The following is a 24,578-nucleotide window of genomic DNA, read 5'->3' as shown; positions in this document are numbered from 1 at the left end:
GTTATTAAACTGACAGGTTACATATTTACTGTTTTTCACTACTTGTCCATGACTCTTCAGCCTACCCGGCATGGCCAAGCGTGTTAAGGCGTGCGACGCGTAATCTGAGGGGTCGGGTTTGCATCCCCGTCACGCCAAACATGCTCGCCCTTTTAGCCGTGGGGGCGTTATAATGTGATGGTCAATCCCATTATTCGTTGGTAAAAGAGTAGCCCAAGAGTTGGCGGTGGGTGATGATGACTAGCTGCCTTCCCTCTAGTCTTACACTGTTAAATTAGGGACGGCTAGCACAGATAGCCCTCGAGTAGCTTTGTGCGAAATTCAAAAAAAAAAAGTGACTCTTCAGTCGAAAATATATATTTATTATTGTTATTATTATAAAGTCAATATGGTTTGTTCTGCCACGTTAGAGAAAATAGTGGTTAAATAAGAGATTATGAGATGAAAAAACGTTCAACTGAAAAACTCAGTTCGTGCTGATATTAATAATTACCAAACCCAGGAGAGAATGTATGTAATAGGCACAAGAAATACGTTACACGTTATACGTTACGTTAGAGCCCTGACTATTGATTAGTATTTGTAATAGCTTAGACACTAGACATTATTGTATGACTAGTAGAGACCTGTAAAACAATTATGTTCAAATTAATACCTTTATTGTAACAGTACTTCTTGAAATACAGAGTTTCTAGAATAACAACAAAAAATGCTTTCGAAATTTTTTGCGTCTACTAGTCTTAGGCCTAACACTAGTTAGCTAGGCCTGTATTCAACAGAAATGTATTTAATGCTGTGACTTATGTATGTTTTTTGCTTTGGTTTAGTTAGGGCTAAACTTTAGCATCCTTAATGCAATCTATAAATAAACTTATAACGTTATCCTACGACTTAATGTTAGACCTTTTTTAAAATGTTTGATACGATTTTAAGATGTTGTACAACATACTTACTGAAGGATATTTATATCCGCCTTTTGTTAAAGTTCGTTGACATGAATTTCGTGTGCGTGCGTATTTAAATAGTATGAAGCGCGCACATTTTCAGAACAGAAAAGTTTGAGTATTATAATAAAGTATTAACTTTAACATTCATTCATATCAAATCTCTTGAATCAAAGAGAGTTCGTCTTATACGTGTGTGAAATGTATAATTCATATAGGTTATGAATATATTTATTTATAAATTGTTTTTTTTGTGTGTTTTTTTTGAGAACTTAAACCAAATGTGTCAGGTGACAGACAACGTGACGCTATGGAAGTTTGTTCGTCTGCTATCTTTTATCAACTTTTTCATGTATATTTATTTATAAGAGAAGTGTACATTTTGAGCATACGTAATTTTAGACTTACTAAGTGTTAAAACAAATTAATTACGTTTGCCGCTTGTAGTCCATTTTTTATTTTACTGAAGATTCGTTATAGCTCAGCCGGTTTTAAGTTTTCATTATAATTTATATAAATATATCGAATTATTAATTTATTAGTTTACAACGAGCTTTATGCTTGTCTAGGTAATGTAGAATTGAGCGCGTGAGCTAAGCAGTATCACGTATCAGACTAACACGCTAACCACTACGAGTGAGCAGTTCGTGTCATTCACGTTTAGTGTATAGATGTCGCCATCTCTGTTGTTTCTTTCTATAAAATAATACACTAAATGTTATATGGGTAAAAGTTGAAATCTACGTTACTTATTCAAATTCTCAAAAGTTGTTAGTCTTTCAGTTTAATACCTTCCCTCCACGGTCGGAAATAGATTTACTGAAATGAGAGACAAAACGAACAAAATTAAAACGTGATTGATCCGTACTGTTGAGTATCAGTAAAGGTGAAACTGGAACAGCTAGTGTCATATCCTACAGGCCGATATTCTATGACAGTAAAACCTAATGGAACTGATATTCTATAAGATGACTAATCGAAGACCTAGCCCGCAAGTTGAATGTATCATGAGAGAAACACGTGAAGGCTCAGCTTACAAGTTGATATTTTATGAACGTAACACTTAATGGCACGGATACAAGCTGGTATTTTATGAGAGTCGCACATAATGCCTTAACCACAAGCTGTTATTTTATGAGAATAACACTTAATGCCTCGGTATACGCATTGGTATTCTATGAGATGGGTAATTTATAGCCTGGCTTACAAGTTTATATTCTATAAGAATAGCACTTAATGATCCGGCCTATTAAACTAGTATTCTATGACAGTGCTTCCCAAAGTAGGAGCCGTGGCCCTCTGTGGACGGAAAACAAAGATGCTAAGTCAGTTTTAATTATAGACAAATAACAAACCAATAACAATTATTGTGAATTAGTTAAATCATGCAGTGTATCGAAAGAAGGTGTCACTGTTTTCAATCACCATGCTAATGTAGCGTGTGTGGGGTGAGAACATACTAAAATCACATTATATAACATTTTTATAGATGTGGGGGGTGGGCTCAAACTTTTTTATTCGCATCAAGGGAACGTCACACGAAAAGACTTTTGGAACCACTGTTTTATGAGATACCCCGTTCGGTGTTGTGAAACATTATTTCACTCATGGTTGTGATTTCGTGTCCAACAACTATTGCACTCAGAATCAGATCAGAAACTGACGAAGATGATCATATGAACAAGTCGAGTCAGTAAGAATGTACTTATTAAATAAAGTAATTTTTTAATACTAGAATGTCCTCAGCTATAACCGACTTGGATACTCAGCAGAATATTAAATGGCCAACACGATAACGACATTGTTACAGTCAACTCATGTAACGTTTTGAAGCTCGCGCAAAGCTACTCAAGGGCTATTTGCGCTAATCCTCCCTAATTTAATAGTGTAAGACTAGAAGGAAGGCAGCTAGTCATCACCACCCACCGTCAACTCTTGGGATACTCTTTTACCAACGAATAGTGGGATTGACGCCTCCACGGCTGAAAGGGTGAGCATGTTTGGTGCGACGGAGATTCGAACCCACAACCCTCAGATTACGAGTCAAATGCCTTAACCCATCTGGCTATGCCGGGCCCAACTCATGTATTAAAAAAACTAGTATTTGCATTATAAAAATTTGCTAAAGAAATGAGTAAAAGGAAAAGTCTAACTCTACTATTAAATATATTACTTGTTTGTATGGTAAAAGATTATTTGTTCATCAAATGGCTACATTTTGAAGACTAAGCGAACAAGAGACTGTGGGAAATGACTATACATTCGTTTGCACAAAAATAGAACAAAAGAAACCCAGTAGAGTATTGTACGTCACATGAACTGGTGTTATTTTAAATTTAAGCTGAGAAATCGTATAAAATGAAAATATTCTCAGTGATAAAGGAGTTATTCTACGATATATCATTGGGCATGGGAACATTATTTGGTATTTTCAACCTGAATGAAACATTGTGTTACATATGGGCTAAACAGCCGGGACAGAACCCCTAACGTCCAGACATATACATCTTTAATTTAGAAATGCAAATCAAAGAGGAAAAAAACAAGTTATTTTTACCTATCCATCACTCGCCCGGCTGCTTTCAATCGAATAATGACATTAGCTGTTACTTTTATAACGCACTCAAGGGTGAAAAGTGAAGCGTTTTCATTGTCATGTTGCAGACAAGGCAGCGTTGTAACCTTGAACCTTCTGAATCATAGCCTGGTATACTAACCTCTAAAATCAGCCCAAATACAAAGGGAAAAGTACATCACTGATTTGGAAGAGCGAAATCAGAAAGCATTTTTTTTTTAAATTTAGTACCTTGCATTAATTTGTTTATTGAAACGGGGTTTTATGTATATATACAATATCATTATGAAAAAAATCTATTAAAGTCTATCATAATTTAAATGTAAATGAAAATTTCCTTATGTGAAATTAATCTTATATGTGTATTTTAGGTTTAAAATATATAAGTATATAAACTGCCTGTTCTTTGGTAGATTGCATCACTAAAATTCACGACTAACAAAACGTAGCCTCAACATTTTCATAAATGACACTAATTCATAAAATTTGCTTTATCTTAAATATGATTATTACCCATGAGTCCTCTTGTGAGACAACAGTAAGTTTATGGACTTACAACGATACAATCTGAAGCTGGATTACTTGCAGTGGAATAAAAATAGTGTTACGAAACCAAAACCGAAAGACAGATATTAACATTTATATGTAAAAACGGTTGGTATGAGTATAGAAAACTCTATGTAAAGGAGCGAACAACGTTTCGACCATCTTCGGTCATCGTCAGGTTCACAAACGTTTCTACCGTTTTCTCTACAAGTTGGTTTTCTCGTCATTACGGAGAAATTAACATTATCAAGACCCCCGGACTGCGGGCTTTTTAGCAGTAACTATGAGTATTGCAACAAAACTACATTTACAGGGTAGCTCCCTGACTTAAAGAGATAAAACCAAATTGAAACAAACAATCAGCGCAATAATTATATAAATAATATTAAGCTTACTAATTATTTTTACAACTGCATGGTTACTGACACAACTTTCATTATCTGTCCTATTTATTCGCCTTATTTGTGTAAAAACATGTTTTAATTGCAAAGTTGTATAAAACTTTTAAATAAATTGCCAAACAAGTTCATGATGTAATTAATAAGTATCGATATTATATATTTTTGCTAATAGAAAAAAATAATACACTTATATTAGAGATTTGTTTTTCAATTATGATAATATTTTCGACAACGCCACCAAGTATGTATGAATAAAATATTATGCTTAATACAATATACACAAATAAATGGTATTTTTAAAAGTACTCATAAAATAAACTATTAATTCTAAATACTCAAAATTGAATACCGTAAGTGGCAAAACGGCGTATTTTTAGTCAGGAAACCTAAAAAAGATCAAAGTTATATAAACTTATTTAAAGACGACAGTCTCTGAATATCGCGATATAAGTGTATGTATATCCATATAAGTTCTATTAATCTATATATCTTTATCATATTTGACTAGAAAAAAAAATTTAGCGGTACGATTGCAAAAATAATCCAAACCAGAGTACTTATATCTAAGCATTGTAAGGTATTCGTTAAGTCTAATCGTTAAATGTATTGTATATAGCAATCACTGTAATAACAGTTATTCCCTGGTTCGATAGCCGTATGTTACTTCGTCCTATTTGTTTCTCCTGTAAGAACAAAAACTACTGATAAAAGTTTTCGTGTTTTTTTTGTGTAAAAAGCTAAGTTTTAAAGCACTCAGTAATTGAGGGTATCAACTTATTATATGCATATCCTCTACTTTGAGGATATTTCAAGTCGAGTTTTAATTTTTTTGTTTTTTGCTTTAAAACTTGCGTTACTGTGATCCAGGCAGAAGACAAAACCTATGCATGTAACTTACAGCTGTGACGTCAGGGGCAGGGGGCGGAGTCGTACTTCCTTCACGATGTGTGGACATACCTAATATTGGGCGATCTATGTGAAAGTCGACTTCGGCTCTGTTGCTCGTTGCTGAATGTCCGACTTATGAAGGTTAAAAGCGAGATATTGGTATCTTGGCAGGTACAACAACTAGGTAAGAAAATGAATTCAACTTTCGCTCTAGATACGTTTATCGCTTTACAATTAATTGCCTGAGAAATTGTTAAAAAAGACAGATAAAAATAAACAACAACTCTGGAGTTCTTTAAATGTCACAGACTAGTACCAAAGTTCTCTCCTTGACGATCAGCTACTTGTCTCCGTCAGGAGGCTGGTCAGAATGATCCGGTTTTAAGAGACGACCATATGGAAGTCACTGTTCCTCTCTTGTAAATATTCCGGCAAGTCATCACTCGACAAGATATTTAATTTAAGGCAATAAGCGACCGATTAATGATCATAAGGGTCGACACAGGGCTGGAACAGAGTGCCACTGCTTCAACTCTAGTTCTGATTGGTTGAAATCTGCCATTCAATATGCTAGCATTCGAGAGCGAGAGGAGTGACGTTTTCGGAAGCTCCACGATTGGCTCTGTAGATTCGTGATTACTTAGAGCAAGCGGCGGCCGATTGAGCTGCTTGTAATTACACGAAAAGGATCTGAGAGCAAACTTAGTTAAGTAATGTTGCCACGTGCCCCGCGCCTATTATGCAAATAAGTATGCACGCGCACAACGAAGTTGTTATTCTGAAATCCTTGTTGTAATCGAATACAAACTATCTTCTCAAATTGTAAATGAGAATCACTTAGAAAAAAAAAGTGAAAAGAAAAACAAGAGATAACTGGACATGAGAAGTAACACTTTTCAGAGTTTTGTGCGAGATGTCTGTGTTCACGTAATGCTGGCTAGTGTGTAGTTGTATTAATATTTATGCATTAGTTAAATGTCTATGGGCACTCAGACATGATAAGTTATGATTACAAAAAAACAAAATAAAACTACATTTGACTCTTTCAGAATTTCAGTGGAATCAGTTCAAAGGAAGTGGAAGCAGTGGAAACTTTCAGTTAATCTGCGAATTTTGTAGAGCCAAAATATCAATCACTTAACTTGATTTATTTTCGAAATTCGCGCCTTTCGCGTTAACCAAAATCGACAAACAAACGCTACATGATTTTCAGCCCAAAGACGACAATATAGTTAAACTGAACAGAGTTTTCGGTTTTAAAATAACTTCTTTTACAATAATTTGTTTCTTTGTTTTCGAATTTAGCGCAAAGCAACATGAGGGCTATTTGCGATAGCCGCCCCTAATTTAGTAGGGTAAGACTAGAGGGAAGGCAGCTAGTCATCACCGCCCACTGCCAACTCTTGGGATACACTTTTACCATCGAATAGTGGGATTGGCCGTAACTTTATAACGCCCCTACATCTCAATGGGCAAGCATATTTAGCGTGACGGTGATTCAAACCCGTAACATTCAGATTACGAGTCGAGCGCCTTAACCAACTGGCCGAGCCTACGCCTTCTTCTATCTACAAAACGCGTCTTAAATTTTATAACAAATGATACCCTAAACTCACTTTTGTTAGGTTGGTACGGAGGAAGTAGTTTGTTTGTTTTTAAGTTAAGGGAACAGAAAGAAATCAAAAGGAAAACTAAAGTAAATAACATCACTGTGTTCCGTTTGCAACACCATTCACAGAGTGATAGAAATCTATTTTTACTAAAATGCTGAGTATCATACACACAAATAATTCCTCTTGTGATTCAAATATTGTGTATCCACCAAACATACTGAAGTTTCCTTGACTTTATACACAGTCGTGTATAGCTAAATGTTAAGGTTTCCTGTGTCTATTTTTTATCAAGAAGTCAAAGGAAATTAGTCCACGACTTTTGTTATCGACACAACAAAACATCGACTTTTCCTTTGTCGACTGTTGTCAAGACAACAAAGCATCACTTCTATTCGCGTCTAATATTTCCAAGACAACTAAGCATCTGAACTCCCATATCAACAACTACAGAAACAATTACATGTTACCGTTTCTCAAGAATTAGCCAATTATATCTCGTGTTAAAATATAAATTAAAGTAATGGAATAAGATAAAAAAATACACACACAAAATACACGACATAATAGAAATTACTTTGGGCTTAAATTGTTAATATCTGTTAAACAGAATATTAGCCCCTGAAATTATAGAATGTATTATCTCTCTAAAAATGATAATTTTACTGTAACAACTAAATCGTGTTGTACCGCAGCCTGATTTTTTTTCATTAATAATGTTAATAGAGTTCTTAAACTAATAATTATAAAAAATCCACGTTCAGTTTTCATTCGAAGTTATATATATTATAACCTATTTTCGTTACATTGGGACTTTAATAACCTGTTTATGATGCAATGTGGGCTAGGACATATTAAGCTTCGAAAGTTATAATTTATATTTTGAACTAATAACTACTAGATATTATATATATATAAGTTATTATGATATATATATTTAACATCAGTTCTTAATTAAGACGGGGTTCTGTATCACTACTCGTGCTTCAAACATAATATGATTTTTGTTTATCGATAAATGTAAGGTTTTCGCTTGTTCGATCTTTCCTTAGACAAGCTGAAAATCACGTTTCGTCAGCCTATTTCTGACAAAATCCACTACACTATTAACTTAACATACAGGATTAATACTGACGATACAAGTGTCATATTATACCAGGTTTCCGTTTCCATACTTTATATTGTCATAATGTTTTTTTTTTTTTTTCACCAGCTTCCTACAAGAAACTCACGACTCCTCTGCCAGGTTTCAAAGATTCTGGTTTTCAAGCAACTTCACGAGAAATAAAAATTAAACATATTTCAGACGTACATATTGAGGCTGTACGACTTATTCCGTTTGTCAACATGTAATAAAAATAAGGGCTATAGCAGAAGTACACTGTTGATCTGAATATCATTAGAATTAACGACATAAGTTATTCTTACAATAAATGTTGTTACTGTTTCAATTTGGTAATATAACGATTGGTACCCCCAATAAAAGTTTTAGAAATGTAAGAAACGTTAAGTGCCTCTTTATATTCTGATTGTAAGTTAGTTGTTTCTTTATAAAATCTAAACTTTTGACTCAGTTTTTCTAGTAGTTAGAACCGCCGTTCTGAGAGTGACACATCAATATCAAATGAGCTATTCTGAGTTTTTGTGAAGATTTTTTTGTTGGTTTGTTTCTGTAGGTAAACGAGAAACATAAACTTAGTCATAGGGATCGATTTACACGGTCTATGAGCGTTCAGTTTGTTAACTCATCCAGAAATCAATTTAACACTTAAACTACTCGTGGCTTCCAATAAAGTTAAGAGGCAGGTATCATCTAGTTGGTCACTTGCTGGTCAGTTTCTTCCACTCTATACTGGTTGAAACTAATGGACTTAACATTCAGGATTACCTTTAAACTAGAGCATAAGTCCACCCGTGTCAAGTTTGCGACAGGAAGAGCAGAGCCCGAGTGTGTGGCGCATACACTATGTAACATTACATAGTGAAACTAGCTAAGCCAGTAGCATAATTCTCTGTGATGGAAGCTGTCACGAGCCCCTCGGGATCGTCTCTTTACCGTTTGTTACGCTAACGAGGGTCATTAATTACCGCACGTCCATTAATACGAGCACGAGGTCATGGAAGGACTTGTTGTCAAAATGAACTTTATTTACTAAAACACTCCAGTGAACCAACAGTATTGCACGTTACATTGTTTCTCAGCAACTCTTTGATGGCTAATTCTATTGAAGCTCCTCTAACTATTTGGAAAGATAGACAGTAACATCCCCTGACGGCACGTAAATTGGATCGACTACTTTTGTTTTTATTTGTAGACGTCTCCTTACTGTAGAATAGAACGAGAACACAGCCCTCGAGTGATCGGAACGGTGGAACAATAATAAAACTTTATTGTTTAAGCCTACAATAGCTATTAGAACATGACGTATAACCTAAAGCTACAAAAATGTCGAGTTAGATCTTCGGGTTCTCTGATTATGAGAGTTGTTTTTTAAGTTGTAGATGATCGTTAATCAAAACGTTTTGTATCAGTTACATTAATTAAAGTCGAAAGTAATATAGAGTTTTCTTGTAATATCATGTAAGTGATAAATGTATGAATAAATACATACATATATATAAATATTTAAAAATATAATTATTTAAGAAGCATGATCAGAAGGGTTTTGAATTTTGCTCAAAGCTACTCGAGGGTTATCTGCGATAGCTCTCCCTAATTTAGCAGTGTAAGACGTCATCACCACTCACACCAACTCTTGGGCTACTCTTTTACCAACGAATAGTGGGATTGATCGTCACATTATAACGCCCCACGACTAAAAGGGTGAGCATGTTTGGTGTGACGAGGACTTGAACTCGCTAAACTGAGATTAAGAGTCGAGTGCCCTAACCAACTGGCCAGGCCAGGCCTTTCGTGGTAAACCGGGCATGGTCACGTGATTATCTTGCTCAGTCTGTGAATCCAAATATTCATGGATTACGCCCTGCATTTTAAGGCCATATAATTTCCATATTCCACTATTTAGTCAAACAGGAGTCGTCCAAAAACGGGAATAGATACTGTCAACAAGCTGCCTCTCTTCTTGTCTATTAGTTCAGAATTCGAGACGATGTGGACGGATAGCGTTGGGTATCTTTGCAAGATGATTTGACAAACAAATTGACCGTCACATTATAACGCCTTCACGACTGAAAGGACAAGCATGGAAGATAAACAGAATTAAACCAATATTTTGATTTGTTCCATTACAATGTACTTGTAGCGCTGGATCAACCGCAAATTTATGTCACCTAAATATTAATTAATTTTTATCTTTATTTTTTAATTAATAAGTTATAACTTCAGTTCTAATGCGGTTTTGTTTTTTTTTTGGCTAGTTTTTCTCTTTGTAGCGTTTACTACTTACCTTTCAAATTTTCATTCCAACGAGTTTGGATATTACGAATGAATAACACACTTCAAAAGTTCTAAGCAATACAAAATTAATTTTGAAGTTGGAATATTTGATACCTCAAAAAGCCGAAAATTGCCTTTGGTTTTTTTTGTTTTTTTTTTAAATAAAATGGTTGCGTCTCCAAACTTGGAAGCAGTAGACAAACACACGTCAGGTTAATTACATAGTATTCGTTATTATCTTAGGCTTAGGGTAGTCTGCGAGCACATCCAAGACTAAACTACATTAGAAGTGCATATGATACCGCAGTCAATTAGTTTAAATGTGTCAGTTTTCATGTCCTTCTTAATGCATTGCGGTATCCAGTTAATTCCTGTACGTGGATCAGTTTCACGCCTGCTAGGCTATAGCAAATGAAACAAAGGATAATACTGTAAATTAGATAATTTCTTAAGCATTTTACCGATAATAAAATTTTCATTTTCACCATACAAAAAATTAATACGTTTATCCCAGGGCATAAATTTTATAAAGGGTTAAAAAAAAACCCATTCTTGTTAGTTGAGCATTTCGCTCTTTGTTTGATGTTTGTTTGTGTTTTTTTAATTTTGCGCAAAGCTACATGAGGACCATCTGCGCTAGCCGGCTCTAATTTAGCAGTGTGAGACTAGAGGGAAGACAGTTAATCATCATAACTCACTGCTAACTCTTGGGCTACTCTTTTACCAATGAATAGTGGTATTGACCGTGACATTATGACGCCCCCACGGCTGAAAGGGCAAGCATGTTTCGGACAATGGGGATTCGTATCTGTGATCCTCAGATTACCAGTCGAGCGTCCTAACCACCTGACCATGCTGAGCCATTTTGCTTTGAAGAATTCCGGTGGTTCAACGGTGGGTTAGACGATTTGTAATGATAATATTTGAAGGCTGGGTTAAACAAAAATAAAGAAACGTTCAGGCACACTAACTTTACTAAAGTTTATAAAAAAATACGTCCATTTGTTGAGTTTACCGCTTGTAGCAAAGCTTTAATTTATTTCTGGTTTTCTTGTATAAATTTGTAATATTCACGATATTAAATGCCGAACTGCAAATACGTCTGTTCAAGGAAAGGCTGGAAAAGGTGTGGTGACCAGTTTGAAGGCACGTGCACGTTACAGGTCACAATAAGATTAAAATATGATATTTTATACACACCAGTTTGTTAGAGCGTGTATTTTCTGGACTCCTCATACGTAAAAACATTCTGTTTTCCATGTATTGTATTGTTTGTAAAATTCTGAAGACAGAAAATTACTTAACAAGTTCTTTATTTTCTGTAATGTTTACTGTAATGTTTACTGTAAGTCAAAATAATTTCAAATCTAAATACCAAGAAATTTAGATTGAGTTTATGTATATATAAACTAATTAGGCTTAACTAGAAATAACTCGTCCCAAGAGTGAAGTTCGACTGGTGGATATTCTGTTGGTGGATTTACAGTTTGTGATCTTGTAAAACCGTAAAGAAATAATGTAATAAAGTTTTGGAACACATATATCAAAATAGTACGTGCAAGATTATCTAATTCTCGAGTTTGTCTCTACGTGTTTTTTTTTTAAAGTTTAGAATGTGTAAAAGTAAAATTATAATAATATTATGCGTATTCTGTGCACGTGTTTACCATAAAAGGTGTCCTCTTTGACATCTTTGAAATCCGTGTTTTTTCGTTCGTGAGGTTTTAATTCTATAATCAAACAATAAGTCTGTCTGATGTTAGCGATAATACGAAATGACCATCGAAGGTCTGTGATGATGAGAGGAAAGGCGCTGAACGGGGAATTTGACGTGTACATGACGTGAAGAATACGGAAAAACGACTCGTCGTCGTCCCATAGGAGAAAAGGCAGTAACAATAACAAGGTGAATTGAAATGCACGATTTATGACCAACGTAGGAGTCGAGGCGATAGGTGGCGAACGCCCAGACCCGTATATCATGTATGCACTCGCTTTGCGTGTCTCGTTTGTACACGATTCTATTAAATTCAGACAACGTTCTGAGGCGGAAAAGTGGCATATGGTTCCGGAACCAATTAGTCGCATCTACCGGAATAACGAGCACCCATCTGTCCTCGCCTAGCTGAGTGAACGAAACCGGTTTCTCCTATGACTCGGCCGGATAGTTCATTCTTCACAGGCCATTGATATCTTTTGATACGTGCGTAGTTTTGTGCAGGAAGAACCTACCAGCAAAGGAGTTAATCAGAAGAGGGAAGAGTAAATGAAAAGTAGTTCGTCAGTAATTCAGTGGAAATGAAAGGGAACCTACTAACAAAAATAACATAATTTAGAATATTCAGCTAGTCGGGTAGGAAAAACGTATTAATTGGGTTACGTAAGGAAATATTTCTATGACAAGGACAGCATAACACAGTCTTTGTTTTAAAAAAGAGTGCTTTATTAGAAATAGAAAACAAAGTCTTTGTGTAAGGAAAATCGCTGTATTAAAAGTATAAAACACAGTCGACGTTAACTTTTTTAGAAGTAGAAAAAAGTCTTTGGTGGAGAATAGCGCTTTATAAGAGATAGAAAACAGCTTCAGTGTTAAGAAAAGTGCTTTTTTATAAAAGTAGAAAACACAGTCTTTGGTGGAGAAAAGCGCTTTATAAGAGATAGAAAACAGCTTTAGTATTAAAAAAGAGCTTTTTTGAGTAAAACCACAGTCATTGGTAGAGAAAAGCCCTTTTTCAGAGATAGAAAACAGCTTTAGTGTTAAGAAAAGAGCTTTTAGAGTAGAAAACACAGTCTTTGGTGGAGTAAAGCCTTTATACAGAGATAAAAACAGCTTTAGTGTTAAGAAAAGAGATTTTTTAGAAGTAGAAAACAGTCTTTATTGGAGAAAAGCGCTTTATAAGAGATAGAAAACAGCTTAAGTGTTAAGAAAAGAGCTGTTTTAGAAGTAGAAAAAAGTCTTTGGGGGAGAAAAGCGCTTTATTACAGATAGAAAACAGCTTTAGTGTTAAGAAAATATTTTTTTAGAAGCCAAAAACACGGTCTTTGGTGGAGAAAAGCGCTTTATAAGAGATAGAAAACTGCTTTAGTGTTAAAAAAAGAGTTTTCATAGAAGTAGTAAACACAGTCTTTGGTGATGAAAATCGCATTATAGTAGATAGAAAACAGCTTTAGTGTTAAAAAAAAAGAGTTTTCATAAAAGTAAACACAGTCTTTGGTGATGAAAATCGCATTATAATAGATAGAAAACAGATTTAGGGTTAAGAAAAGAGCTTTTTTAGAAGTAAAAAACATTCTTTGGTTCAGAAAAGCTCTTTAAAAGAGATAGAAACAGCTTTAGTATTAAGAATCGAGCTTTGTTAGAAGTAGAAGACACAGTCTTTGGTGTATAAAATCTCTTTATAAGAGATAAAAAACAGCTTTAGTGTTAAAAGAGCTTTTTTAGAAGTAGAAAACAGTCTTTGTAGAGAAAATCAACTTTATATTAGATAGAAAACAGCTTTAGTGTTAAGAAAAGAGCATTTTAGAAGTAGAAAAAAGTCTTTGGTTGAGAAAAGCCTTTATACTGAGATAGAAATCAGCTTTAGTGTTAAGAAAAGAGCTTTTAGAGTAGAAAACACACTATTTGGTGAGAAAAAGCATTTTATAAGAGATCGAAAAAGCTTTAGTGTTAAGAAAAGAGATTTTAGAAGTAGAAAACATAGGCTATGGTGGAGAGATGCGCTTTATAAGAGATAGAAAACAGCTTTAGTGTTAAAAAAAGAGTTTTCATAGAACTAGTAAACACAGTCTTTGGTGTAGAAAATCGCTTTATAATAGATAAAAAACAGCTTTAGTGTTAAGAAAAGAGTTTTTGTAGAAGTAAAAAACAGTCTTTGGTTGAGAAAAGCTCTTTATAAGAGATAGAAAACAGCTTTAGTGTTAAAAAAAGAGTTTCATAAAAGAAGTAAACACAGCCTTTGGTGATGAAAATCGCATTATAATAGATAGAAAACAGCTTTAGGGTTAAGAAAAGAGATTTTTTAGAAGTAAAAAACATTCTTTGGTTGAGAAAAGCTCTTTAAAAGAGATGGAAAACAGCTTTAGTGTTAAGAATCGAGCTTTCTTAGAAGTAAAAATTACAGTCATTGGTGGAGAAAAGTGCTTTTTCAGAGATAGAGACCTGCTTTAGTGTTAAGAAAAGAGCATTTTAGAAGTAGAAAACAGTCTTTGGTAGAAAAGCGATTAATTAGAGATAGAAAACAGCTTTAGTGTTAAAAAAAGAGTTTTCATAGAAGTAGTAAACACAGTCTTTGGTGTAGAAAATCGCTTTATAATAGATAGAAAACAGCTTTAGTGTTAAAAAAGAGCTTTTTTTTGAGTAGAAAAAAGTCTTTGGTTGAGAAAAAGCTTTTAGAGTAGAAAACAGCTTTAGTGGGAAAAAACTTTTAGAAGTAAAAAACATTCTTTGGTTGAGAAAAAGCTATATAAGGATAGAAAACAGCTTTAGTGTTAAGAAAAGAGCTTTTAAAAGCACAAAACCAGTCTTTGGTGGAGAAAAGTGCTTTTTCAGAGATAGAGACCTGCTTTAGTGTTAAGAAAAGAGCAATTTTAGAAGTAGAAAAAATTCTTTGGTGGAGAAAAGCGATTTTTTAGAGATAGAAAACAGCTTTAGTATGAAAAAAAACCTTTTTTAGAAGTAAAAAACAGTCTTTTGGAGAGAAAAGCGCTTTATAAGAGATAGAAAACAGCTTTAGTGTTAAAAAAAGAGTTTTCATAAAAGAAGTAAACACAGTCTTTGGTGATGAAAATCGCATTATAATAGATAGAAAACAGCTTTAGGGTTAAGAAAAGAGATTTTTTAGAAGTAAAAAACATTCTTTGGTTGAGAAAAGCTCTTTAAAAGAGATAGAAAACAGCTTTAGTGTTAAGAATCGAGCTTTTTTAGAAGTAAAAACCACAGTCTTTGGTGGAGAAAATCGCTTTATAATAGATAGAAAACAGCTTTAGTGTTAAGAAAAGAGCTTTAGAGTAGAAAAAAGTCTTTGGTTGAGAAAAGCCTTTTAGAGATAGAAAACAGCTTTAGTGTGAACAAAAGCTTTTTTTAGAATAAAACAGTCTCTTTGAGAAAAAGCCTTTATAAGAGATAGAAAATAGCTTTAGTGTTAAGAAAAGCTTTTTTTAGAATTAGAAAACAGTCTTTGGTGGAGAAAATCAACTTTATAGCAGATAGAAAAGAGCTTTAGTGTTAAGAAAAGAGCTTTTTTTAGAGTAAAACAGTCTTTGGTTGAGTAACGCTTTATAAATGATAGAAAACAGCTTTAGTGTTAAAAGATCTTTTAGAAGTAGAAAACACAGTCTTTGGTGGAGTAATGCGCTTTATAAACAATATAAAACAGCTTTAGTGTTAAGAAAAGAGCTTTTAGAGTAGAAAACAGTCTTTGTTGGAGAGAAGCGATTTATTAGAGATAAAAACAACTTTGGTGTTAAAAAAAAGAGGTTTTAGAGTAGAACACCACATTCTTTGGTGGAGTAAACGCTATATAAGAGGTAGAAAACAGCTTTAGTGCTTAAGAAAAGAGCTTTTAGAGTAGAAAACACATTATTTGGTGAGAAAATGCATTTTATAAGAGATAAAAAACAGCTTTAGTGTGAAGAAAAGAGCTTTTTTAGAGTAGAAAACCAGTCTTTGGTGGTGAAAACCCTTTTCAGGATAGATAACAGCTTTAGTGTTAAGAAAACTACTTTTAAAAGTAGAAAACAGTCTTTGGAGACAAAGCGCTTTCTAAAGATAGAAAACAACTTTAGTGTTAAGAAAAAAAAGCTTTTAGAAGTAGAAACTCACAGTCTTTTGTGGAGAAAGGCCTTTATAAGAGATAAAACACCTTTAGTGTTAAGAAAAGAGCTTTGCTAGAGTAGAAAACAGTCTTTGGTTGAGTAAAGCCTTTATAAATGATAGAAAACAGCTTTAATGTTAAAAGAGCTTTTTAGAAGTAGAAAACAGATCTTTGGTGGAGTAAAGCGCTTTTCAGGATAGAAAACACCTTTAGTGTTAATAAAAGAGCTTTTAAAGTACAAAACAGTCTTTTGGAGAAAAGCGCTTTAAAAGATAGAAAACAGCTTTAGTGTTAAGAAAGAGCTTTTAAAAGTAAAAAACACAGTCTTTGGTGGAGAAAGGCGATTTATTAGAGATAGAAAACAGCTTTAGTGGTAAGAAAAGAGCATTTTTAGAGTAAAACCACAGATCTTTGGTGGTGAAAGCCTTTTCAGAGATAGAAAACACCTTTAGTGTTAATAAAGAGCTTTTAGAGTAGAAAACAGTCTTTTATGGAGAAAAAAAGCTATTTATTAGAGATAGAAAAAAGCTTTATTGGTGAAAAGAGCTTTCTTAGAGTAGTAAACCACAGTCTTTAGTTGCAGAAAAGCCTTTATAAAATGGAAAAAGAGCTTTAGTGTTAAGAAAAGAGCTTTTAGAGTAAAACAGTCTTTGGTGGAGAAAGGCCTTTATAAGATAAAAACACTTTAGTGTTAAGAAAAGAGCTTTGCTAGAAGTAGAAAACAGTCTTTGGTTAAGTAAAGCCTTTTATAAATGATAGAAAATAACGATTAGTGTTAAGAAAAGAGCTTTTAGAGTAGAAAACACAGTTTTTAGGTGGAGATAAAGCGCTTTATAAATGATAAAACAACTTTAGTGTTAAGAAAGAGCTTTTAGAAGTAGAAAACACAGTATTTTGTAGAGAAAGCCTTTATAAAGATAGAAAACAACTTTAGTGTTAAGAAAAGAGGTTTTAAGTAAAAAACATTCTTTGGTTGAAAAACCGCTTTAAAAGAGATAGAAAAGTTGTTAAGTGTTAAGAAAAGAGCTTTTAGAAGTAGAAAAGAGTCTTTGGTTGAGAAAAGCCTTTATAAGAGATAAAAACAACTTTAGTGTTAAAAAAAGAGCTTTCTTTAAAAGTAGAAAACAGTATTTTGTTGAGTAACGCTTTATAAATGATAGAAAACAACTTTAGTGTTAAAAGATCTTTTAGAGTAGAAAACAGTCTTTGGTTGAAGTAAAGCCTTTATAAATGATAGAAAACAACTTTAGTGTTAAAAAAAGAGCTTTTCTAGAGTAGAAAACAGTCTTTGTAGAGAAAAGCGTTTTATAAGAGATAGAAAACAACTTTAGTGTTAAGAAAAGAGCTATTTTAGAGTAAAACAGTCTTTGGTTGAGAAAAGCCTTTATAAGAGATAGAAAACAACTTTAGTGTTAAGAAAGAGCTTTTATAAGAAGAAAACAGTCATTGGTGGAGAAAAGCGATTATTAGAGATAGAAAACAGCTTTAGTGGTAAGAAAAGAGCATTTTAAAGTAAAACCACAGTCTTTGGTGGTGAAAGCCTTTTCAGGATAGAAAACACCTTTAGTGTTAATAAAGAGCTTTTAGAAGTAGAAAACAGTCTTTTGTGGAGAAAAAGCGATTATTAGGATAGAAAAAAACTTTATTAGTGAAGAAAGAGCTTTCTTAGAGTAGTAAACACAGATCTTTAGTTGCAGAAAAGCCTTTATAAAATAGAAAAAGAGCTTTAGTGTTAAGAAAAGAGCTTTTAGAAGTAAAAACACGGTCTTTGGTGGAGAAAGGCCTTTATAAGATAAAAACACCAACTTTAGTGTTAAGAAAAGAGCTTTTGCTAGAGTAGAAAACAGTCTTTGGTTAGATAAAGCCTTAATAAATGATAGAAAACAACTTTAGTGTTAAAAGAGCTTTTAGAAGTAGAAAACACAGTTTTGGTTGAGTAAAGCCTTTATAAATGATAAAAACAGCTTTAGTGTTAAGAAAAGAGCTTTTAGAGTAGAAAACACAGTATTTTGTAGAAAGCCTTTATAAGGTGAAAACAACTTTAGTGTTAAGAAAGAGCTTTTATAGAAATAGAAAACACACTATTTGGTGGAAAAAGCATCTTAGAAGAGATAAAACCAACATTAGTGTTAGGAAAAGAGCTTTTAAAAGTAGATAACACAGGCTTTGGTGGAGAGATGCGCTTTATAAGAGATAAAAACAACTTTAGTGTTAAGAAAAGAGTTTTCATAGAAGTATAAACACAGTCTTTGGTGTAGAAAATCGCTTTCTAGTAGATAGAAAACAGCTTCGGTGTTAAGAAAAGATCTTTTAGAAACAAAAACAGTCCTTGGTTGAGAAAAGCCTTTATAAGAGATAGAAAACAACTTTAGTGTTAAGAAAACTACTTTTAGAGTAGAAAACAGTCTTTTGGAGAGAAAGCCTTTCTAAAGATAGAAAACAACTTTAGTGTTAAGAAAAAAGCTTTTAGAGTAAAACTCCACAGTCTTTGGTGGAGATAAAGCCTTTATAAGAGAAAAAAACAGCTTTATTGTTAGGAAAAGAGCCTTTTAGAGTAAAAAAAAAACAGTTTTTGTTGGATAAAGCCTTTATAAATGATAAAAACAGCTTTAGTGTTAAGAAAAGAGCTTTTAGAGTAGAAAACCACAGGCTTTGGTGGAGAAAAGTCTTTCAGAGAAAGAGATATAACTTTAGTGTTAAGAAAAGAGCTTTTAGAGTAGAAAGGATCTTTGGTGGATAAAAGCCTTTATAAGAGAAAAAAACTAGCTTTATTGTTAGGAAAAGAATATTTTAGAGTAGAAAACAGTTTTCGTAGAGAAAAGCCTTTATAAGGATAAAACAACCAACTAGTGTTAAAATAGCTTTTAGAGTAGAAAACAGTCTTTGGTTGGAAAAGCTTTATAAAGATAGAAAACAACTTTAGTGTGAACAAAAGCTTTTTTAGAGTAAAAAAACAGTCATTGGAGAAAAGCCTTTATAAGAGATAAAAATAGCTTTAGTGTTAAGAAAAGAGCTTTTAGAGTAAAAAACACAGTCTTTAGTGGAGAAAAGCGCTTTATAAGATATAAAACACAACAGGTGTAAGAAAAAGAGCTTTTAGAGTAGAAAACAGTCTTTGGTTGAGAAAAGCCTTTATAATTGATAGAAAACAGCTTTAGTGTTAAGAAAAGAGCTTTTAGAATAGAAAACCTGGGCTTTGGTGGAGAATGCGCTTTATAAAAGATAGAAAACAACTTTAGTGTTAAGAAAAGAGCTTTTAGAGTAAAACCACAGTCTTTGTTGGAGAAAAGCGATTTATTAGAGATAAAAACAACTTTAGTGTTAAGAAAAGAGCTTTAAAATTAGAAAACAGTGTTGGTGGAAAAATCAACTATAAATGATAGAAAACAACTTTAATGTTAAAAAAAGAGCTTTTTTAGAGTAGAAAACACTGATCTTTGGTTAGAGTAAAGCCTTTATAAAAATAGAAAATGAGCTTTAGTGTTAAGAAAAGAGCTTTTAAAAGTAAAAAACACAGTCTTTGGTGGAAAGGCCTTTATAAAGATAAAACACAACTTTAGTGTTAAGAAAAGAGCTTTATAAGAAGAAAACAGATCATTGGTTGAGAAAGAAAAGATTTATTAAGAGATAGAAAAAAGCTTTAGTGGTAAGAAAGAGCTTTCTTAGAGTAGTAAACAGTCTTTAGTTGCAGAAAAGCCTTATATAAAAAATGGAAAAGAGCTTTAGTGTTAAGAAAAGAGCTTTTAGAGTAAAAAACAGTCTTTGGTTGGAGAGGAGCCTTTATAAGAGATAAAAACACTTTAGTGTTAAGAAAAGAGCTTTGCTAGAGTAGAAAACAGTCTTTGGTTGAGAAAAGCCTTTATAAATGATAGAAAATAGCTTTAGTGTTAAGAAAAGAGCTTTTAAAGTAGAAAACACAGTTTAGGTTAGATAAAGCCTTTATAAATGATAAAAACAGCTTTAGTGTTAAGAAAAGAGCTTTTAGAGTAGAAAACAGTCTTTTGTGGAGAAAAGCGGTTATTAGAGATAGAAAAAACTTTATTGGTGAAAAGAGCTTTCTTAGAGTAGTATACAGATCTTTGGTTGCAGAAAAGCCTTTATAAAATAGAAAAGAGCTTTAGTGTTAAGAAAAGAGCTTTTAGAGTAAAAACACAGTCTTTGGTGGAGAAAAGCCTTTATAAGGAGATAAACCACCTTTAGTGTTAAGAAAAGAGCTTTTACTAAAGTAGAAAACAGTCTTTGGTTGGTTAAAGCCTTAATAAATGATAGAAAACAGCTTTAGTGTTAAAACAAGAGCTTTTAGAGTAGAAAACACTGTTTTTGGTGGAAAAAAGCCTTTATAAATGATAAAAAACAGCTTTAGTGTTAAGAAAGAGCTTTTAGAGTAGAAAACCTGTCTTTTTGTAGAAAAGCCTTTATAAGAGTGAAAACAGCTTTAGTGTTAAGAAAAGAGTTTTCATAGAATATAAACACAGTCTTTGGTGTAGAAAATCAACTTTATAAGATAGAAAACAGCTTCGGTGTTAAGAAAAGATCTTTAGAAACAAAAAACAGTCCTTGGTTGAGGAAAAGCGCTTTATAAGAGATAGAAAACAGCTTTAGTGTTAAGAAAAGAGCTTTTAAGAGTAAGAAAACACAGGGTTTGGTGAAAACTGCTTTATAAAGATAAAACAACTTTAGTGTTAAATAAAGAGCTTTTAGAGTTGAAAACACAGACTTTGGTGGAGAAAAGCGTTTATAATAGATGAAAACAACTTTAGTTTAAGAAAAGAGCTTTTAGAGTATAAAACAGTCTTTGTTGAAAAAAAGCTTTATAAAGATAAAACAACTTCAGTGTTAAGAAAAGAGGTTTTAAAGTAAAAACACAGTCTTTGGTGGAGAAAAGCCTTTATAAGATATAAAACACAGCTTTAGTGTTAAAAAAGGAGTTTTTAGAGTAGAAAACAGTCTTTGTTGGAAAAGAGAAAAGCGTTTTATAAGAGATAGAAAACAACTTTAGTGTTAAGAAAAGAGCTTTTTTGTTAAAGGCTAGAAGTAGAAAACAGTCTTTAATGAAGAAAAGCGTTTATAAGAGATAGAAAACAACTTTAGTGTTAAGAAAAGAGCTATTTTAGAGTAAAACAGTCTTTGGTTGAGAAAAGCCTTTATAAGAGATAGAAAACAACTTTAGTGTTAAGAAAGAGCTTTTATAAGAAGAAAACAGTCATTGGTGGAGAAAAAGCGATTATTAGAGATAGAAAACAGCTTTAGTGGTAAGAAAAGAGCATTTTAGAGTAAAACCACAGTTTTTGGTGGTGAAAAGCCTTTCAGAGAGATAAACAGCTAGTGTTAATAAAGAGCTTTTAGAGTAGAAAACAGTCTTTTGTGGAGAAAAGCGATTATAGAGAGAGAAAAAAGCTTTATTGGTAAGAAAAAAGAGCTTTCTAGAAGTGAAAAAACCTGAGTCTTTAGTGCAGAAAAGCCTTTATAAAATAGAAAAAAAGAGCTTTAGTGTTAAGAAAAGAGCTTTTAGAGTAAAACACAGATCTTTGGTGGAGAAAAGGCCTTTATAAGGATAAAAAACACACTTTAGTGTTAAGAAAAAGAGCTTTGCTAGGTAGAAAACAGTCTTTGGTTGAGTTAAAGCGCTTTATAAATGATAGAAAACAACTTTAATGTTAAAAGAGCTTTTAGAGTAGAAAACATGGTTTTGTTGATTAAAGCCTTTATAAATGATAAAAAACAACTTTAGTGTTAAGAAAAGAGCTTTTAGAGTGAAAACACAGTATTTTTAAGAAAGCTTTATAAGAGTAGAAAACAACTTTAGTGTTAAGAAAAGAGCTTTTAGAATAGAAAACACTATTTGGTGGAAAAAAAAGCATCTTAGAAGAGATAAAAACACATTAGTGTTAGGAAGAGCTTTTTTAGAGTAAAAAACAGGTCTTTGGTTGGAGAAAAGCCTTTATAAGACATAAAACACAACAGTGTTAATAAAAGAGCTTTTTTAGAGTAGAAAACAGTCTTTGGTTGAATTAAAGCTTTATAAATGATGAAAACAACTTTAGTGTTAAAAGAGAGCTTTTAGAGTGAGAACCACACATTCTTTAGTTGGGTAAACGCTATATAAGAGATAGAAAACAACTTTAGTGCTAAGAAAAGAGCTTTTTTAAGTAGAAAACACATTATTTGGTGGGAAATGCATTTATAAGCGATAAAAAAACAGCTTTAGTGTTAAGAAAAGAGCTTTTTATAAATAGAAAACACTGTCTTTGGTGGTGAAAAGCCCTTTTCAGGAGATAGAAACAGCTTTAGTGTTAAAAAAAGAGCTTTTATAAGTAGAAAACAGTCTTTGGTGGAGAAAAGCGATTTATTAGGATAGAAAATCTCTTTTATTGGTTGAAAGAGCTTTCTTAAAAGTAGTAAACCTGATCTTTGGTTTGAAAAAAGCCTTTATAAAAATAGAAAACAACTTTAGTGTTAAGAAAAAGCTTTTAGTGGTAAAATCCCTGATGTTTGGTGGAGAAAAGCCTTTTGAGGAGATAGAATCTGCTTTAGTGATTAAGAAAAGAGCTTTTAGAGTAGAAAATAGTCTTTGGTTGAAAAGGATGCTTTATAAGGATAGAAAACAGCTTTACTGTTAGGATTGAACTTTCTTAAAATTATAAAGAGATCTTTGGTTTAGAAAAGCCTTTTAGGATAGATAACAGCTTTATTGTTAAGAAAACTACTTTTTAAGAGTAGAAAACAGTCTTTGGAGAAAAAGCCTTTATAAAGATAGAAAACAACTTTAGTGTTAAGAAAAAAGCTTTTAGAGTAAAACTCCCACAGTCTTTGGTGGAGAAAGGCCTTTATAAGAGATAAAAAACACCTTTAGTGTTAAGAAAAGAGCTTTGCTAGAGTAGAAAACAGTCTTTGGTTGAGTAAAGCCTTTATAAATGATAGAAAACAGCTTTAATGTTAAGAGCTTTTAAAGTAGAAAACAGTCTTTGGTGGAATAAAGCCTTTATAAAAATAGAAATGAGCTTTAGTGTTAAGAGCTTTTTTAGAAGTAAAAACACAGTCTTTGGTGGAGAAAGGCCTTTATAAGGATAAAAACAGCTGCTAGTGTTAAGAAAAAGAGCTTTGCTAGAGTAGAAAACAGTCTTTGGTTGAATAAAGCCTTTATAAATGATGAAAACAACTTTAATGTTAAAAAGAGCTTTTAGAGTAGAAAACACAGTCTTTGGTGGAGAAAAAGCTTTATAAAATATAAATGAGCTTTAGTGTTAAGAAAAGAGCTTTTAGAGTAAAACACAGTCTTTGGTGGAGAAAGGCCTTTATAAGAAAAAACACAACTTTAGTGTTAAGAAAAGAGCTTTATAGAAGTAGAAAACAGTCTTTGGTTGAGATAAAGCCTTTATAAATGATAGAAAACAACTTTAATGTTAAAAAAAAAGACTTTTTTAGAATTAGAAAACACAGTCTTTAGTGGAATAAAGCCTTTATAAAAATAGAAATGAGCTTTAGTGTTAAGAAAAAGAGCTTTTAAAGTAAAAACAGTCTTTGGTGGAGAAAGGCCTTTATAAGGTTAAAACACACCTTTAGTGTTTAAGAAAAGAGCTTTTATAAGAAGAAAACAGTCATTGGTGGAGAAAAGCGGTTTATTAGAGATAGAAAAAACTTTAGTGGTAAGAAAAGAGCTTTCTTAGAAGTAGTAAACACAGATCTTTGGTTGCAGAAAAAGCCTTTCTAAAATGGAAAAAGCTTTAGTGTTAAGAAAGAGCTTTAAAGTAAAACACAGATCTTTGGTGGAGAAAGGCCTTTATAAGAGGATAAAAACCACTTTTAATGTTAGAAAGAGAGCTTTAACTAGAGTAAAAGAACAGTCTTTGGTTGAAAAGCCTTTTATAAATGATGAAATACAACTTTAGTGTTAAGAGAGCTTTTAAGTAGAAACCTGGTTACTAAGTGGAGTAAAGCCTTTATAAATAATAAAACAACTTTAGTGTTAAGAAAGAGCTTTTAGAGTGAGAAACAGTCTTTGGTTGGAAAAAGCCTTTATAAGAGATAAAAAACAACTTTAGTGTTAAGGAGCTCTTTAAAGTGAAAACACATTATTTTGTTAGTGAAACTTTTATAAATGATGAAAACAGCTTTAGTGTTAAAGATCTTTTTAGAAGTGAAAACAGATCTTTGGTTGGAGTAAAGCCTTTATAAATGATGAAAACAGCTTTAGTGTTAAAAGAGCTTTCTAGAAGTAGAAAACAGTCTTTAACAGAAAAGCGTTTATAAGAGATAAGAAAACAACTAGTGTTAAGAAAAGAGCTATTTAAGTAAAACAGTCTTTGGTTGAGAAAAAGCCTTTATAAGAGATGAACACAGCTTTAGTGTTAAGAAAAGAGCACTTTAAGAAGAAAACAGTCATTAATTGAAAGTTAATAGAGAT

The 24,578-nt window shown here is 32.7% G+C and overlaps 1 protein-coding gene and 1 long non-coding RNA gene across 2 annotated transcripts in view; one reads left to right on the top strand and one right to left on the bottom strand.

Annotated features, from left to right (window-relative positions):
• The window catches only part of LOC143238701 (SKI family transcriptional corepressor 1 homolog-B-like), a 154,133-nt gene extending 148,313 nt beyond the window's left edge, over positions 1-5,820 (bottom strand). The window contains exon 1 of the mRNA XM_076479208.1: positions 5,424-5,820. The gene's annotated coding sequence lies outside the window, so the exon portion shown is untranslated. The remainder of the gene's footprint in view (positions 1-5,423) is intronic.
• On the top strand, positions 5,470-8,371 carry LOC143238728 (uncharacterized). The gene is made up of 2 exons (XR_013020730.1): positions 5,470-5,538; positions 8,178-8,371. It is a non-coding gene; the product is annotated as an uncharacterized LOC143238728 (long non-coding RNA).
• The last annotated feature ends 16,207 nt before the right edge of the window (positions 8,372-24,578 follow it).

The sequence above is a fragment of the Tachypleus tridentatus genome, chromosome 2 (assembly GCF_004210375.1).
Source record: "Tachypleus tridentatus isolate NWPU-2018 chromosome 2, ASM421037v1, whole genome shotgun sequence".
NCBI lineage: Eukaryota > Metazoa > Arthropoda > Merostomata > Xiphosura > Limulidae > Tachypleus > Tachypleus tridentatus.
Note: the sequence above shows the minus strand (reverse complement) of the source record. Positions and strands in the feature narration are given on the sequence as shown.